This window comes from Mixophyes fleayi, unplaced genomic scaffold (genome assembly GCF_038048845.1).
Source record: "Mixophyes fleayi isolate aMixFle1 unplaced genomic scaffold, aMixFle1.hap1 Scaffold_28, whole genome shotgun sequence".
Classification (NCBI taxonomy): Eukaryota; Metazoa; Chordata; class Amphibia; order Anura; family Limnodynastidae; genus Mixophyes; species Mixophyes fleayi.
Window position 1 is genome coordinate 1,573,836 of NW_027446866.1, and position 19,889 is coordinate 1,593,724.

At 32.5% G+C, this 19,889-nt stretch overlaps 5 non-coding genes across 5 annotated transcripts; all 5 read left to right on the plus strand.

The window, feature by feature from the left end:
• The first annotated feature begins 10,156 nt into the window (after window positions 1-10,156).
• On the plus strand, window positions 10,157-10,228 carry TRNAP-AGG (transfer RNA proline (anticodon AGG)). The gene has a single exon. It is a non-coding gene; the product is annotated as a tRNA-Pro (tRNA).
• Window positions 10,229-12,134: 1,906 nt separating this feature from the next.
• Window positions 12,135-12,206, plus strand: TRNAP-AGG (transfer RNA proline (anticodon AGG)). Its single transcript has one exon. It is a non-coding gene; the product is annotated as a tRNA-Pro (tRNA).
• A 917-nt stretch (window positions 12,207-13,123) lies between these two features.
• On the plus strand, window positions 13,124-13,195 carry TRNAP-AGG (transfer RNA proline (anticodon AGG)). The gene has a single exon. It is a non-coding gene; the product is annotated as a tRNA-Pro (tRNA).
• A 918-nt stretch (window positions 13,196-14,113) lies between these two features.
• Window positions 14,114-14,185, plus strand: TRNAP-AGG (transfer RNA proline (anticodon AGG)). Its single transcript has one exon. It is a non-coding gene; the product is annotated as a tRNA-Pro (tRNA).
• A 918-nt stretch (window positions 14,186-15,103) lies between these two features.
• TRNAP-AGG (transfer RNA proline (anticodon AGG)) lies at window positions 15,104-15,175 on the plus strand. The gene has a single exon. It is a non-coding gene; the product is annotated as a tRNA-Pro (tRNA).
• Window positions 15,176-19,889: the final 4,714 nt, after the last annotated feature.

Sequence of the window (19,889 nt, forward strand, 5' to 3'; positions counted from 1 at the left end):
AATCAAATCATGAATCATGAATCGAATCATGAATCATGAATTGAATCATGAATTAAGAATCATGAATCATGAATTGAATCATGAATCATGAATTGAATCATGAATTGAATCATGAATCATGAATTAAAACATGAATCATGAATTGAATCATGATTTAAAACATGAATTATTAATTTAATCATGAATCATGAATTGAATCATGAATTGAATCATGAATCAAGAATCATGAAATAAATCATGAATTGAATCAAGATTCATGAACCATGAATTGAATCACGAAATAAATCATGAATCATGAATTAAATCATAAAACATGAATCATGAATTGAATCATGAAACATGAATCATGAATTGAATCATGAATCATGAATCAAGAATTGAATCATGAATCATGAATCGAATCATGAATCATGAATTGAATTATGAATCATGAATCATGAATTGAATAATGAATAAAATCATGAATCATGAATTGAATCATGAATGATGAATCGAATCATAAATCATGAATTGAATCATGAATTAGGAATCATGAATCATAAATTAAGAATCATGAATCATGAATTGAATCATGAATCAGGAATTGAATCATGAATTGAATCATTAATCATGAATTAAAATATGAATCATGAATTGAATCATGATTTAAAACAGTAATTATGAATTGAATCATGAATCATGAATCATGAATTGAATCTTGAATCATGAATCGAATCATGAATCATGAATCGAATCATGAATCATGAATTATAAATCAAATCTCGAATCATGATTCGAATCAAGAATCATGAATCGAATCATGAATCGAATCATGAATCACAAATCATGAATTGAATTATGAATCATGAATTATGAATCGAATCATGAATCACAAATCATGAATTAAATCATGAAATGAATCATGAATCATGAATTGAATCATGAATCATGAATCATGAATTGAATCATGAATCATGAATCAAATCATGAATCATGAATTGAATCATTAATCATGAATCATGAATTGAATCATGAATCATGAATCAAATCATGAATCATGAATTGAATCATGAATCATGAATCATGAATTGAATCATGAATCATGAATCATGAATTGAATCATGAATTATGAATCATAAATTGAATCATGAATTGAATCATTAATTGAATCATGAATCATAAATCATGAATTGAATCATGAATCATGAATTGAATCATGAATCATGAATCATGAATTGAATCATGAATCGTGAATCGTGAATCATGAATCATGAATTGAATCATGAATTATAAATTGAATCATGAATCATGAAATGAATCATGAAAAAAATCATGAATCATGATTTGAATCAAGAATTGATTCATAAATCATGAAATGAATCATGAATCGAATCATGAATCATGAATAATGAATCATGAATTGAATCATGAATCATGAATTGAATCATGAATCATGAATCATGAATTGAATCATGAATTAAGAATCATGAATCATGAATCGAATCATGAATCATGAATTGAATCATGAATCATGAATTAAAACATGAATCATTAATTGAATCATGATTTAAAACATGAATTATTAATTGAATCATGAATCATGAATTGAATCATGAATTGAATCATGAATCAAGAATCATGAAATAAATCATGAATTGAATCAAGATTCATGAACCATGAATTGAATCATGAAATAAATCATGAATCATGAATTAAATCATAAAACATGAATCATGAATTGAATCATGAATCATGAATTCAATCATGAATCATGAATTAAGAATTGAATCATGAATAATGAATCGAATCATGAATCATGAATTGAATCATGAATCATGAATCATGAATCGAATCATGAATCGCAAATCATGAATTAAATTATGAATCATGAATTATGAATCGAATCATGAATCACAAATCATGAATTAAATCATGAATCATGAATCATAAAATGAATCAGGAATCATGAAGGAAATCATGAAACATGAATCATGAATTGAATCATGAATTATGAATTCAATCATGAATCATGAATCATGAATTGAATCATGAATCATGAATTGAATCATTAATCATGAATCATGAATTAAATCATGAATCATAAATCACTAATTGAATCATGAATTATGAATTGAATCATGAATCATGAATTGAATCATTAATCATGAATCAAAACATGAATCATGAATTGAATCATGAATCATGAATCATGAATCATGAATTGAATCATGAATCATGAAGCGAATCATGAATCATGAATCATGAATTGAATCATGAATCATGAATTGAATCATTAATCATGAATCAAATCATGAATCATGATTTAAATCATGAATCATTAATCATGAATCAAATCATGAATCATGATTTAAATCATGAATCATGAATCATGAATCATGAATTAAATCATGAATCATGAAGCGAATCATGAATCATGAATCATGAATTGAATCATGAATCATGACCCATGAATTGAATCATGAATCATGAATCATGAATTGAATCATGAATTATGAATCATAAATTGAATCATGAATTGAATCATTAATTGAATCATGAATCATGAATCATGAATTGAATCATGAATCATGAATTGAATCATGAATCATGAATCATGAATCATGAATCATGAATCATGAATCATGAATTAAATCATGAATCATAAATTGAAGCATGAATCATGAAATGAATCATGAAATAAATTATGAATCATGATTTCAATCAAGAATTTAATCATAAATCATGAAATGAATCATGAAATGAATCATGAATCACAAATTGAATCATGAATCATGAATCGAATCATGAATCATGAATAATGAATCATGAATTAAATTATGAATCATGAATTGAATCATGAATCATGAATCAAGAATTGAATCAATAATCATGAATCGAATCATGAATCATGAATTGAATCATGAATCGAATCATGAATCATGAATCGAATCATGAATCATGATTTAAAACATGAATTATTAATTGAATCATGAATCATGAATTGAATCATGAATTGAGTCATGAATCAAGAATCATGAAATAAATCATGAATTGAATCAAGATTCATGAACCATGAATTGAATCACGAAATAAATCATGAATCATGAAATAAATCATAAAACATGAATCATGAATTGAATCATGAATCATGAATCATGAATTGAATCATGAATCATGAATCAAGAATTGAATCATGAATCATGAATCGAATCATGAATCATGAATTGAATTATGAATCATGAATCATGAATTGAATAATGAATAAAATCATGAATAATGAATTGAATCATGAATGATGAATCGAATCATAAATCATGAATTGAATCATGAATTAGGAATCATGAATCATGAATTAAGAATCATGAATTATGAATTGAATCATGAATCAGGAATTGAATCATGAATTGAATCATTAATCATGAATTAAAATATGAATCATGAATTGAATCATGATTTAAAACATGAATTATGAATTGAATCATGAATCATGAATTGAATCTTGAATCATGAATCGAATCATGAATCATGAATCGAATCATGAATCATGAATTATAAATCGAATCTCAAATCATGATTCGAATCAAGAATCATGAATCGAATCATGAATTATGAATCGAATCATGAATCACAAATCATGAATTGAATTATGAATCATGAATTATGAATCGAATCATGAATCACAAATCATGAATTAAATCATGAATTGTGAATCATAAAATGAATCATGAATCATGAAGGAAATCATGAATCATGAATCATGAATTGAATCATAAATCATGAAATGAATCATGAAATGAATCATGAATCATGAATTGAATCATGAATCATGAATTGAATCATGAATCATGAATTGAATCATGAATCATGAATCATGAATTGAATCATTAATCATGAATCAAATCATGAATCATGAATTGAATCATTAATCATGAATCATGAATCAAATCATGAATCATGAATTGAATCATGAATCATGAATCATGAATCATGAAGCAAATCATGAATCATGAATCATGAATTGAATCATGAATCATGACCCATGAATTGAATCATGAATCATGAATCATGAATTGAATCATGAATTATGAATCATAAATTGAATCATGAATTGAATCAATAATTGAATCATGAATCATGAATCATGAATTGAATCATGAATCATGAATTGAATCATGAATCATAAATTGAATCATGAATCATGAAATGAATCATGAAATAAATCATGAATCATGATTTGAATCAAGTATTGAATCATAAATCATGAAATGAATCATGAAATGAATCATGAATCACAAATTGAATCATGAATCATGAATTGAATCATGAATCATGAATTGAATCATGAATCATGAATTGAATCATGAATTAAGAATCATGAATCATGAATCGAATCATGAATCATGAATTGAATCATGAATCATGAATTAAAACATGAATCATGAATTGAATCATGATTTAAAACATGAATTATTAATTGAATCATGAATCATGCCTTAGCGATGGCATTGTTTAGGGTGAATTGATTGGCTGCATTTTTGTGAGTCCTGCATAATCGCTGCCTTCTGTAGGCAGGTGATAGGTGCACTTTAAAGTTGTAACACAGTAATCGCACTTTCAATGTAATACAGCACATTAAACAATATTTAACAATGACATTTGCAACAGGGAACTCAACTTGATGATAATAGTAAAATACAATAAAAATGATGGTAATATGTCTATAAAAGTTAAGTTTTAAAATAGCCACTTTTGTTCATTAGGAACAAGTATGTATTAAAAGGAAAGCATAAGCTATGCAGTTTAAGGATATTAATATTATTTTTATTGTTATTGTCGATTATATATATGGCAACACAAAATCCAGCAGTGCCGTACAGTGAGCGTAGTACATAAAACATAGGGACAGATTCAATTGTAAAAAAAAATGGCAGCATAGTGTCCCGGAACGGCCACGAGACAATTTGTTTTAGTGAAATATCCGCTCACTTTTCACAGCCACAATGTTCATTAATTGAATCTGCCCCACAGAGGTCCGATAAGCAAAATGCAGAAAATTCAATATGATGCACAAGGTGGACAAGGTGGGAACAGACCAGAAAACAGGAGGAGAGAGCTTACAATCCAATATACGGTAATTTTCATTAATATGATTCTCATTCTCATTAATGGTGCATATCGATACTAATATTTGTTACTGGTGTTTAAGGAAGTTACTAGTCCAGTTTCCATCAAGAATTGAGAATCGTTTCTGTATATTCAGGTCTGATGCGAGATATCTGGAAGAAATTCAGCAGATTAAGTACTGGGGGCTCAATATCAGAGAGGAGGGGGTGCTGCTGATTTGTACAATTATATAATCAGAGAACTGTTTGATCATCTAAAATATCCATTGTGTTTACACTAGAGAGGACATTACTCCATATAGCAAAAGGTTTTTTTTGTATCTCAGTGTCACAAGTATATTGTTGTATTATTATTTTAACCCAATCACTGAATCTGAAAAAGTTATTTAATAAAATTCACAATAGACTATTGCTACTAGGAGCTGTCCATGGTGCTGTCCGAGAATCCTGTATTCTGTTACCTACACTCAGAGCCTCATTTACAGGAGCTGTCCATGGTGCTGTCCGAGAATCCTGTATTCTGTTACCTACACTCAGAGCCTTATTTACAGGAGCTGTCCATGGTGCTGTCCGAGAATCCTGTATTCTGTTACCTACACTCAGAGCCTTATTTACAGGAGCTGTCCATGGTGCTGTCCGAGAATCCTGTATTCTGTTACCTACACTCAGAGCCTCATTTACAGGAGCTGTCCATGGTGCTGTCTGAGAATCCTGTATTTACTATCTGATTTTGCATGTAGCACACAAATACTGGAGGTTTATTTTTACACTGCAAATTTGGCTTGAGATAGGAGTCTCACATTCCCACTTTAATTTGTCCACACATTTAAATTTGCCCTCCCCTCATGCAGCTCAATATGGTTCTGCCATGGTGCAAAACTGCATCTTTTAGCTGGATTATTCCCCAGAAAAACCCAAACACTGTAGGCATCATATATAATAAAATTGCAATATTGAAATGGGTTTACATTGTAAAATGTCTAGTTAAAGGTAATATTTTCTATACTTTACAAGTTTCTTTTTGTCAGAATTAAATTTTTAAAATAATTACTTCTTTTTGCTTTTAAAAATTCGAAAAACGCACTTAAATCTTTGCTTCTGAATAGCTTGTTGGTCTAGGGGTATGATTCTCGCTTAGGGTGTGAGAGGTCCCGGGTTCAAATCGCGGACGAGCCCATGACTCCTTGTCATTTTCATCTTATTGTTTTTAGTTGATTCAGTAAAGCTAGCCATTTGAAGTTAGATTTTGTCAATTTCCAAAAATAGCTCTCATAACATTGTCCAAAACAAAATCCCTATGTATTAATGGGATGATTCTTAGTTAATGTTTCAAAAAGTCTCATGTGCCCAAACTGAATGAGACTATTCTTTGCAAGTACTTATGAATCTTGGCTTTATGATTTTCAAGTGAGTAAATTTAGTAAAATGTGACTCCTATGGTTACATTTTCGATGACTTGTACATTTCTTTTCTATAGAAGACAGTAGTGTTCCTAAATAAATCTATATTAACTTAAGATATGAATAAATAAAGTCTTTCTTTTGAGTGTCTTTATTATTTACAGATATGATACTAATAAAGAGTAAGTACTTTGTAGGTACTGTGATTCTTGGCTTTCAAATTTTCAGATGTGAATGCTTAGAAAAATCTCAAGATCAACAATATGTTATATTAATAAAAACTTACACTTTCATAAGTGCATACTTCGTAAGAAAATCAACCATATGGAACCATATCAGATAAACAAATCTCTCCAACGTAGATGACCTGGAGTGTATTTAAAGAACAGTCTCATTTTGACACAAAACACAGCTAAATCATGTTCTCTTGTGTTGCTTATTGGTCTAAAAACGTACTTCTCACATAGAGTGTGATAGATTCTCTAATTATTCCCCAGAAAAACTCAAACACTGTAGGCATCATATATAATAAAATTGCAATATTGAAATGGGTTTACATTGTAAAATGTCTAGTTAAAGGGAATATTTTCTCTACTTTACAAGTTTATTTTTGTGAGAAATAAATTTTTAAAATAATTACTTCTTTTTGCTTTTAAAAATTCGAAAAACGCACTTAAATTTTTGCTTGTGAATGACTCGTTGGTGTAGGGGTATGATTCTCGCTTAGGATGCAAGAGATCACGGGTTCAAATCCCGGACGAGCCCATGTCATTTTCATCTTATTGTTTTTAGTTGATTCAGTAAAGCTAGCCATTTGAAGTTAGATTTTGTCAATTTCCAAAAATAGCTCTCATAACATTGTCCAAAACAAAATCCCTATGTATTAATGGGATGATTCTTAGTTAATGTTTCAAAAAGTCTCATGTGCCCAAACTGAATGAGACTATTCTTTGCAGGTACTTATGAATCTTGGCTTTATGATTTTCAAGTGAGTAAATTTAGTAAAATGTGACTCCTATGGTTACATTTTCGATGACTTGTACATTTCTTTTCTATAGAAGACAGTAGTGTTCCTAAATAAATCTATATTAACTTAAGATATTAATAAATAAAGTCTTTCTTTTGAGTGTCTTTATTATTTACAGATATGATACTAATAAAGAGTAGGTACTTTGTAGGTACTGTGATTCTTGGCTTTCAAATTTTCAGATGTGAATGCTTAGAAAAATCTCAACATCAACAATATGTTATATTAATAAAAACTTACAATTTCATAAGTGCATACTTCTTAAGAAAATTAACCATATGGAACCATATCAGATAAACAAATCTCTCCAACGTAGATGACCTGGAGTGTATTTAAAGAACAGTCTCATTTTGACAGAAAACACAGCTAAATCATGTTCTCTTGTGTTGCTTATTTCTCTAAAAACGTACTTCTCACATAGAGTGTGATAGATACTCTGATTATTCCCCAGAAAAACCCAAACACTGTAGGCATCATATATAATAAAATTGCAATATTGAAATGGGTTTACATTGTAAAATGTCTAGTTAAAGGGAATTTTTTCTATACTTTACAAGTTTCTTTTTGTGAGAAATAAATTTTTAAAAAAATTACTTCTTTTTGCTTTTAAAAATTCGAAAAACGCACTTAAATTTTTGCTTCTGAATGGCTCGTTGGTCCAGGGGTATGATTCTCGCTTAGGGTGCGAGAGGTCCCGGGTTCAAATCCCAGATGAGCCCATGACTCCTTGTCATTTTCATCTTATTGTTTTTAGTTGATTCAGTAAAGCTAGCCATTTGAAGTTAGATTTTGTCAATTTCCCAAAATAGCTCTCATAACATTGTCCAAAACAAAATCCCTATGTATTAATAGGATGATTCTTAGTCAATGTTTCAAAAAGTCTCATGTGCCCAAACTGAATGAGACTATTCTTTGCAGGTACTTATGAATCTTGGCTTTATGATTTTTGAAGTGAGAAAATTTAGTAAAATGTGACTCCTATGGTTACATTTTCGATGACTTGTACATTTCTTTTCTATAGAAGACAGTAGTGTTCCTAAATAAATCTATATTAACTTAAGATATGAATAAATAAAGTCTTTCTTTTGAGTGTCTTTATTATTTACAGATATGATACTAATAAAGAGTAGGTACTTTGTAGGTACTGTGATTCTTGGCTTTCAAATTTTCAGATGTGAATGCTTAGAAAAAGCTCAACATCAACAATATGTTATATTAATAAAAACTTACACTTTCATAAGTGCATACTTCGTAAGAAAATCAACCATATGGAACCATATCAGATAAACAAATCTCTCCAACGTAGATGACCTGGAGTGTATTTAAAGAACAGTCTCATTTTGACACAAAACACAGCTAAATCATGTTCTCTTGTGTTGCTTATTGGTCTAAAAACGTACTTCTCACATAGAGTGTGATAGATTCTCTGATTATTCCCCAGAAAAACTCAAACACTGTAGGCATCATATATAATAAAATTGCAATATTGAAATTGGTTTACATTGTAAAATGTCTAGTTAAAGGGAATATTTTCTCTACTTTACAAGTTTCTTTTTGTGAGAAATAAATTTTTAAAATAATTACTTCTTTTTGCTTTTAAAAATTCGAAAAACGCACTTAAATTTTTGCTTGTGAATGACTCGTTGGTCTAGGGGTATGATTCTCGCTTAGGATGCAAGAGATCCCGGGTTCAAATCCCGGACGAGCCCATGACTCCTTGTCATTTTCATCTTATTGTTTTTAGTTGATTCAGTAAAGCTAGCCATTTGAAGTTAGATTTTGTCAATTTCCCAAAATAGCTCTCATAACATTGTCCAAAACAAAATCCCTATGTATTAATAGGATGATTCTTAGTCAATGTTTCAAAAAGTCTCATGTGCCCAAACTGAATGAGACTATTCTTTGCAGGTACTTATGAATCTTGGCTTTATGATTTTTGAAGTGAGAAAATTTAGTAAAATGTGACTCCTATGGTTACATTTTCGATGACTTGTACATTTCTTTTCTATAGAAGACAGTAGTGTTCCTAAATAAATCTATATTAACTTAAGATATGAATAAATAAAGTCTTTCTTTTGAGTGTCTTTATTATTTACAGATATGATACTAATAAAGAGTAGGTACTTTGTAGGTACTGTGATTCTTGGCTTTCAAATTTTCAGATGTGAATGCTTAGAAAAATCTCAACATCAACAATATGTTATATTTATAAAAACTTACAATTTTATAAGTGCATACTTCGTAAGAAAATCAACCATATGGAACCATATCAGATAAACAAATCTCTCCAACGTAGATGACCTGGAGTGTATTTAAAGAACAGTCTCATTTTGACACAAAACACAGCTAAATCATGTTCTCTTGTGTTGCTTATTGCTCTAAAAACGTACTTCTCACATAGAGTGTGATAGATACTCTGATTATTCCCCAGAAAAACCCAAACACTGTAGGCATCATATATAATAAAATTGCAATATTGAAATGGGTTTACATTGTAAAATGTCTAGTTAAAGGGAATATTTTCTCTACTTTACAAGTTTCTTTTTGTGAGAAATAAATTTTTAAAATAATTACTTCTTTTTGCTTTTAAAAATTCGAAAAACGCACTTAAATTTTTGCTTCTGAATGGCTTGTTGGTCTAGGGGTATGATTCTCGCTTAGGGTGCGAGAGGTCCCGGGTTCAAATCCCGGACGAGCCCATGACTCCTTGTCATTTTCATCTTATTGTTTTTAGTTGATTCAGTAAAGCTAGCCATTTGAAGTTAGATTTTGTCAATTTCTAAAAATAGCTCTCATAACATTGTCCAAAACAAAATCCCTATGTATTAATGGGATGATTCTTAGTTAATGTTTTAAAAAGTCTCATGTGCCCAAACTGAATGAGACTATTCTTTGCAGGTACTTATGAACCTTGGCTTTATGATTTTCAAGTGAGTAAATTTAGTAAAATGTGACTCCTATGGTTATATTTTCAATGACTTGTACATTTCTTTTCTAAAGAAGACAGTAGTGTTCCTAAATAAATCTATATTAACTTAAGATATGAATAAATAAAGTCTTTCTTTTGAGTGTCTTTATTATTTACAGATATGATACTAATAAAGAGTAGGTACTTTGTAGGTACTGTGATTCTTGGCTTTCAAATTTTCAGATGTGAATGCTTAGAAAAATCTCAACATCAACAATATGTTATATTAATAAAAACTTACACTTTCATAAGTGCATACTTTGTAAGAAAATCAACCATATGGAACCATATTAGATAAACAAATCTCTCCAACGTAGATGACCTGGAGTGTATTTAAAGAACAGTCTCATTTTGACACAAAACACAGCTAAATCATGTTCTCTTGTGTTGCTTATTGCTCTAAAAACGTACTTCTCACATAGAGTGTGATAGATTCTCTGATTATTCCCCAGAAAAACCCAAACACTGTAGGCATTATATATAATAAAATTGCAATATTGAAATGGGTTAACATTGTAAAATGTCTAGTTAAAGGGAATATTTTCTCTACTTTACAAGTCTTTTTTGTGAGAAATAAATTTTTAAAATAATAACTTCTTTTTGCTTTTAAAAATTCGAAAAAAGCACCTAAATGTTTGCTTCTGAATGGCTCGTTGGTCTAGGGGTATGATTCTCACTTAGGGTGCGAGAGGTCCTGGGTTCAAATCCCGGATGAGCCCATGACTCCTTGTCATTTTCATCTTATTGTTTTTAGTTGATTCAGTAAAGCTAGCCATTTGAAGTTAGATTTTGTCAATTTCCAAAAATAGCTCTCATAACATTGTCCAAAACAAAATCCCTATATATTAATGGGATGATTCTTAGTTAATGTTTCAAAAAGTCTCATGTGCCCAAACTGAATGAGACTATTCTTTGCAGGTACTTATGAATCTTGGCTTTATGATTTTTGAAGTGAGAAAATTTAGTAAAATGTGACTCCTATGGTTACATTTTCGATGACTTGTACATTTCTTTTCTATAGAAGACAGTAGTGTTCCTAAATAAATCTATATTAACTTAAGATATGAATAAATAAAGTCTTTCTTTTGAGTGTCTTTATTATTTACAGATATGATACTAATAAAGAGTAGGTACTTTGTAGGTACTGTGATTCTTGGCTTTCAAATTTTCAGATGTGAATGCTTAGAAAAATCTCAACATCAACAATATGTTATATTTATAAAAACTTACAATTTCATAAGTGCATACTTCGTAAGAAAATCAACCATATGGAACCATATCAGATAAACAAATCTCTCCAACGTAGATGACCTGGAGTGTATTTAAAGAACAGTCTCATTTTGACACAAAACACAGCTAAATCATGTTCTCTTGTGTTGCTTATTGCTCTAAAAACGTACTTCTCACATAGAGTGTGATAGATACTCTGATTATTCCCCAGAAAAACCCAAACACTGTAGGCATCATATATAATAAAATTGCAATATTGAAATGGGTTTACATTGTAAAATGTCTAGTTAAAGGGAATATTTTCTATACTTTACAAGTTTCTTTTTGTGAGAAATAAATTTTTAAAATAATTACTTCTTTTTGCTTTTAAAAATTCGAAAAAAGCACCTAAATGTTTGCTTCTGAATGGCTCGTTGGTCTAGGGGTATGATTCTTGCTTAGGGTGCGAGAGGTCCCGGGTTCAAATCCCGGATGAGCCCATGACTCCTTGTCAGTTTCATCTTATTGTTTTTAGTTGATTCAGTAAAGCTAGCCATTTGAAGTTAGATTTTGTCAATTTCCAAAAATAGCTCTCATAACATTGTCCAAAACAAAATCCCTATATATTAATGGGATGATTCTTAGTTAATGTTTCAAAAAGTCTCATGTGCCCAAACTGAATGAGACTATTCTTTGCAGGTACTTATGAATCTTGGCTTTATGATTTTTGAAGTGAGAAAATTTAGTAAAATGTGACTCCTATGGTTACATTTTCGATGACTTGTACATTTCTTTTCTAAAGAAGACAGTAGTGTTCCTAAATAAATCTATATTAACTTAAGATATGAATAAATAAAGTCTTTCTTTTGAGTGTCTTTATTATTTACAGATATGATACTAATAAAGAGTAGGTACTTTGTAGGTACTGTGATTCTTGGCTTTCAAATTTTCAGATGTGAATGCTTAGAAAAATCTCAACATCAACAATATGTTATATTAATAAAAACTTACACTTTCATAAGTGCATACTTTGTAAGAAAATCAACCATATGGAACCATATTAGATAAACAAATCTCTCCAACGTAGATGACCTGGAGTGTATTTAAAGAACAGTCTCATTTTGACACAAAACACAGCTAAATCATGTTCTCTTGTGTTGCTTATTGCTCTAAAAACGTACTTCTCACATAGAGTGTGATAGATTCTCTGATTATTCCCCAGAAAAACCCAAACACTGTAGGCATTATATATAATAAAATTGCAATATTGAAATGGGTTAACATTGTAAAATGTCTAGTTAAAGGGAATATTTTCTCTACTTTACAAGTTTTTTTTGTGAGAAATAAATTTTTAAAATAATAACTTCTTTTTGCTTTTAAAAATTCGAAAAAAGCACCTAAATGTTTGCTTCTGAATGGCTCGTTGGTCTAGGGGTATGATTCTCGCTTAGGGTGCGAGAGGTCCTGGGTTCAAATCCCGGATGAGCCCATGACTCCTTGTCATTTTCATCTTATTGTTTTTAGTTGATTCAGTAAAGCTAGCCATTTGAAGTTAGATTTTGTCAATTTCCAAAAATAGCTCTCATAACATTGTCCAAAACAAAATCCCTATATATTAATGGGATGATTCTTAGTTAATGTTTCAAAAAGTCTCATGTGCCCAAACTGAATGAGACTATTCTTTGCAGGTACTTATGAATCTTGGCTTTATGATTTTTGAAGTGAGAAAATTTAGTAAAATGTGACTCCTATGGTTACATTTTCGATGACTTGTACATTTCTTTTCTATAGAAGACAGTAGTGTTCCTAAATAAATCTATATTAACTTAAGATATGAATAAATAAAGTCTTTCTTTTGAGTGTCTTTATTATTTACAGATATGATACTAATAAAGAGTAGGTACTTTGTAGGTACTGTGATTCTTGGCTTTCAAATTTTCAGATGTGAATGCTTAGAAAAATCTCAACATCAACAATATGTTATATTTATAAAAACTTACAATTTCATAAGTGCATACTTCGTAAGAAAATCAACCATATGGAACCATATCAGATAAACAAATCTCTCCAACGTAGATGACCTGGAGTGTATTTAAAGAACAGTCTCATTTTGACACAAAACACAGCTAAATCATGTTCTCTTGTGTTGCTTATTGCTCTAAAAACGTACTTCTCACATAGAGTGTGATAGATACTCTGATTATTCCCCAGAAAAACCCAAACACTGTAGGCATCATATATAATAAAATTGCAATATTGAAATGGGTTTACATTGTAAAATGTCTAGTTAAAGGGAATATTTTCTATACTTTACAAGTTTCTTTTTGTGAGAAATAAATTTTTAAAATAATTACTTCTTTTTGCTTTTAAAAATTCGAAAAAAGCACCTAAATGTTTGCTTCTGAATGGCTCGTTGGTCTAGGGGTATGATTCTTGCTTAGGGTGCGAGAGGTCCCGGGTTCAAATCCCGGATGAGCCCATGACTCCTTGTCATTTTCATCTTATTGTTTTTAGTTGATTCAGTAAAGCTAGCCATTTGAAGTTAGATTTTGTCAATTTCCAAAAATAGCTCTCATAACATTGTCCAAAACAAAATCCCTATATATTAATGGGATGATTCTAAGTTAATGTTTCAAAAAGTCTCATGTGCCCAAACTGAATGAGACTATTCTTTGCAGGTACTTATGAATCTTGGCTTTATGATTTTTGAAGTGAGAAAATTTAGTAAAATGTGACTCCTATGGTTACATTTTCGATGACTTGTACATTTCTTTTCTATAGAAGACAGTAGTGTTCCTAAATAAATCTATATTAACTTTAGATATGAATAAATAAAGTCTTTCTTTTGAGTGTCTTTATTATTTACAGATATGATACTAATAAAGAGTAGGTACTTTGTAGGTACTGTGATTCTTGGCTTTCAAATTTTCAGATGTGAATGCTTAGAAAAATCTCAACATCAACAATATGTTATATTTATAAAAACTTACAATTTCATAAGTGCATACTTCGTAAGAAAATCAACCATATGGAACCATATCAGATAAACAAATCTCTCCAACGTAGATGACCTGGAGTGTATTTAAAGAACAGTCTCATTTTGACACAAAACACAGCTAAATCATGTTCTCTTGTGTTGCTTATTGCTCTAAAAACGTACTTCTCACATAGAGTGTGATAGATACTCTGATTATTCCCCAGAAAAACCCAAACACTGTAGGCATCATATATAATAAAATTGCAATATTGAAATGGGTTTACATTGTAAAATGTCTAGTTAAAGGGAATATTTTCTATACTTTACAAGTTTCTTTTTGTGAGAAATAAATTTTTAAAATAATTACTTCTTTTTGCTTTTAAAAATTCGAAAAACGCACTTAAATTTTTGCTTCTGAATGGCTCGTTGGTCTAGGGGTATGATTCTCGCTTAGGGTGCGGGAGGTCCCGGGTTCAAATCCCGGACGAGCCCATGACTCCTTGTCATTTTCATCTTATTGTTTTTAGTTGATTTAGTAAAGCTAGCCATTTCAAGTTAGATTTTGTCAATTTCCCAAAATAGCTCTCATAACATTGTCCAAAACAAAATCCCTATGTATTAATAGGATGATTCTTAGTCAATGTTTCAAAAAGTCTCATGTGCCCAAACTGAATGAGACTATTCTTTGCAGGTACTTATGAATCTTGGCTTTATGATTTTTGAAGTGAGAAAATTTAGTAAAATGTGACTCCTATGGTTACATTTTCGATGACTTGTACATTTCTTTTCTATAGAAGACAGTAGTGTTCCTAAATAAATCTATATTAACTTAAGATCTGAATAAATAAAGTCTTTCTTTTGAGTGTCTTTATTATTTACAGATATGATACTAATAAAGAGTAGGTATCCCGTATTGAGGAGACTATCACCAAACTTCTCTTCTCTTTCCATCATCCTATTTGTCCCTCACTACTCACCTCCTCACTAATCTGCACACATGAACTGTTTTGTCTTCTGCTCCTTCTCATGGCTTCTAGGAACATCTCATCTAACCCTGGTCTCCGTACAATACCCACTATCGGTTCATGCCCCCTCCCCCACCCCAAATCTTTCCATCCACCCCATACTTGCAATCCCACCAACCTTATCCACATATCTTCACTACCCTCTCTGCCCTTCTCCTGTGCACTATGGAACACCAGATCTGTTTGTAACAAACTTACATCCATCGATGATCTATTCATTTATAAATCCCTCAACCTCCTTGCCATTACAGAAACCTGGCTCACCTCCTCTGGCACAACATTCACTGCTGCTCTCTCCTACAGGAAACTCACTCTCACCACACTCCCACACCCAGAAACAGACAAGGTGGTGGAGTAGACATTCTACTTTCTCCAAATTGCACCTTCCAAGTCATACCCTTTGAACCCTCCTTCCCATTCGTCTCCTTTGAAGTCTACACCATCCGTTTATTTTATATTCTCCACCTTCATACTGCTGTCATCTCCCGTCTGGGCTCACAAGGACGTGCGTGCAGGTCGAGGGACCCTCGCACAGAGGTACCAAGAGTCAGGGTGCTTCGAAAGGAGTAGTGACGTGCGGCCAATCAGCGGTAGCACCGTATGAATTAGCTGCTGATTGCAAAAGCTTTCCCGCCTACTGTGCCTCCTTAAACATAGGAAAAGAAATATAATTAACTAAAATTCTATAACCGGGAGGGTGGGAGAGGATTCTTAAAGTCAAGAGAGAACACGCCCAGTGAGGAAAGAATATGCAAACTCAGCCGAGTCCCACCACCTGCATCCATAGGCTGCAGCATGTCACCTGACTTAACCCTGTAAAGTAAAAGCATGATTCGTGACAACAGATTTGTTTATCTGCATTCAGCTTAAGGCCTCATTTTTCATTATCAAAGCCTAATTATTACAGAAGCAGTCTGTGTCTTGTGTCAGCTGCTATAACAAGTGATAACATAATTAAATGAAAGGCATCTCTCATGACAAGACTGCTTCTGTAATAATTAGGCTTTGATAATGAAACTGAGCTGGTTATAGGAAATGTGTCATGTCTGGTATCATTTTAATCTCCTATTCATCAGCAGTTGTCCGGTTCTTCCGCCGAAGAGATCGCACATTGCATAATCTAGTCTATTTACACATTACAGTCAGTATCACTTTAAGTATTTATTCCCTAACATCACTAACTAGAGTATGCAATGTGCGATCTCTTCGGCGGAAGAACCGGACAACTGCTGATGAATAGGAGATTAAAATGATACCAGACATGACACATTTCCTATAACCTGGACCTTAAATAACACTAAAGTGTACATATAATCATAATATATAAACTAAATACTGTCTGCTCATAAATCACTGTAGAATGGAATCAATATAAATATGAAATATATAAATAACTAAATGTTGTAGTGCGATTGTGTGCGTGCGTATTTTACCACATGATCGCGCCATGCCACGTGTACCGTGGCATACTGAGTGCAATCGCACGATAAAACAATATTAACTAATATACTTTCGCTCATCCAATTATACGACTTCGACAGAGGTCGATTCAAAACTGAATTAAGGTTGTTAGACCAATCTACGGATGATAGAGATTCCATGTATGTGTATAAGGCAATTCAAATTTGTCAATGATCTGGGCTGAAGGAAGTGAAAGCTTTCAAAGACACGGTAACCAGTGATTTAATACATGTAATCGCCTTTGATTGCTATTGGTTAAATGGATATACTTGTCCATTATACAAATCTGGATGATTTAGAAAAGGTAAGTGTAAAGGAATGGTGACCGTAATACCACTTCAGACGGACTCTGCTGAAATTTGTAAGTCCAATTCTGGGCCATTTGGATTGATAAATGCAGTGCTGAAATTCCTTATTAAGTAACTGATAATAGAATGGGTAAAATATGTAAAGGAAACAGCAAATTAGGGAACACTATCATCTTACTTTCATATCTGGGACAAGCCAGTTTAATTAAGTTTCCAACCATTCATATCATCAGTCACGGACTTTACTGCTTATTTCATATTCCTTTTTTCCCTCTTATTAAGTACATATATTTTTATTTACATAGTTTATGTTCTTCTGAAGTTGAATACCTAAGTAAGTGAAAGATCTACTAGCCTAAATTAAAGTGACATTTTTACTAGCCTCCGGGCCCAAAGACATCACCACAGATTTTGGCTGATGATTCATGCAATCATAAACTATGCCATATTCCTCATTTTTTTTTTTTTTTTAAATAGTGGTGCTATTGTTCAATGCGGATCAGATATTAATAATAACAAATCATCCGCAAACGCGGCCAATCTGATGTCCTGGGTTTCTATACAGGCAGGCCCGGCGCTCCCATTAGCCAACCTTAGGCACTTGCCTAGGGCGCCGGGACCTGCAGGGCGCCGCCGCTGTTTCTTCAACTTCCGCCGCCACTTGCAATTAATTTCGATGCGCCCGGGCTGCCCGGCACATCGCTCACCTGGTCACTGACGATAGTGATCAGGTGACAGGTCTTTACCCGGCGGCGCCTGTGCTGTGCTGCATTATCACACTGTCAGTGACAGACAGTGTGAATAAAGTTCTTTCCCCCTCCCCTCCCAGCATGCATCGCTCCGCCTCCTGTGTGAAGAAGGCGAGGAGCAGCCATAGGAATGAAAAGAGAAGAGAAGTGAAGAAAAGAAAAGAAAAGAGAAGAGGTTTGAAGAGCCCCCCTGCATCTACTGAAGAGGCTTCAGGAGAAGAAAGAGCGAGGTAAATAAAATCGAATTATTTATTTATTTATTTAGTGTTTTCGGCGGGGCAGGGGGGCGTTGAATTTTTGCCTAGGGCGCCTAGAACCCTAGCACCGGCCCTGTATACAGGTTAGAACTAGATGTCAAAATTTCAAGAAAAAGGTCTAACGCTAAATGAAATAAGAGTGAAGAAAGAGGGCACCCTTGTCTTGTGCCTCTAGTCATGGTAATTGAGGCACTAAATTGACCATTAATAAAAAGCGAAGTCCCAGGGTTCATGTAAATAGATCTAATAAATTGTGAAAATTCACACATAAATCCTATCTCTTCTAAGACAAGTTGGAGGTGCATCCAAGAGACTGAATCAAATGTATTTTCAGCATCAAACCTTAGTAAAATGTCTGTTATCTTTTTTTCTGTTTAGTCACGTTTTAAGCAATATTATTCATATTATGGGTGAAACCTAATTGATGAGACGTTAACAAATCCATCAATATGGATTGTAATCTATTTGCCATTTGTTACGGCTAACCAACAACTGACACAATTTGCAAGTACTGATGGTAGAGGTCTTTGCCTATAGCATGCACCTTTCCATATATTTACTTGCACTTGCAGGTATTCGGATGCCTCCAGGACTTAACTCTAGTGTTGTAAAAGCTTATATACAGTCACTGTAGCTCAGAGGTAGGAGGCACAGGAACATTGTGACACAGCACGCGGATAACCAGGGACAGGTCAAGGGTTGCGGGTCAGAAGCTAGTAAGGTAGTCAAAGACCGTCCAAAGATCAGGGCTGGTAGCAAGCAGGGGAAATCCAAGAGACAGAGTAAAAGATCAGAGCTATCAGCATTCAAGCAGGCTCCAGAAACAAGCCAAGGGTCACAGCAGGAATCCATTGTAACAGCCAGAGTATCCACAGGAAACAAGTAGCAGGTCATCAAATGTGTGGCACAAATGCTATAACCAGCAGGGAGGCTAGTGCCTGCCTTATGTACCAAAGAGGACCAATCAGGGCTGAGCAGACATCCCCCTATTTGGTCCCAGGAGACCGCTAATTATTAGTTATCACCGCGCGCCCTTCTATTTCCTTCTCTGTGATGTCAGCATTTAACTTTTAACATCTGTGCACTAGTAAGTATAGGAAGTTTTTCTTCCCGTAGGAGTTCCTGATGGAACAATGAATTTCTGGACGGTTTTAATAAAGTTTGTTGTAATAAGGTTGAAATTTGAATACATTGAATGATATGGAAAATATAGTACCAGTGGTTGGGTCTTTAGCACGCTTAAAGTTGGTGATAACCGCAAGGTGATTATATTCCAATAAAGTGTGGACTTTATGGCACGCTTAAAGTTGGTCATAACAGCAAGATGATTATATTCCAGTAAAGTGTTGGCTTTTTAGCACGCTTAAAGTTGGTCATAACAGCAAGATGATTATATTCCAGTAAAG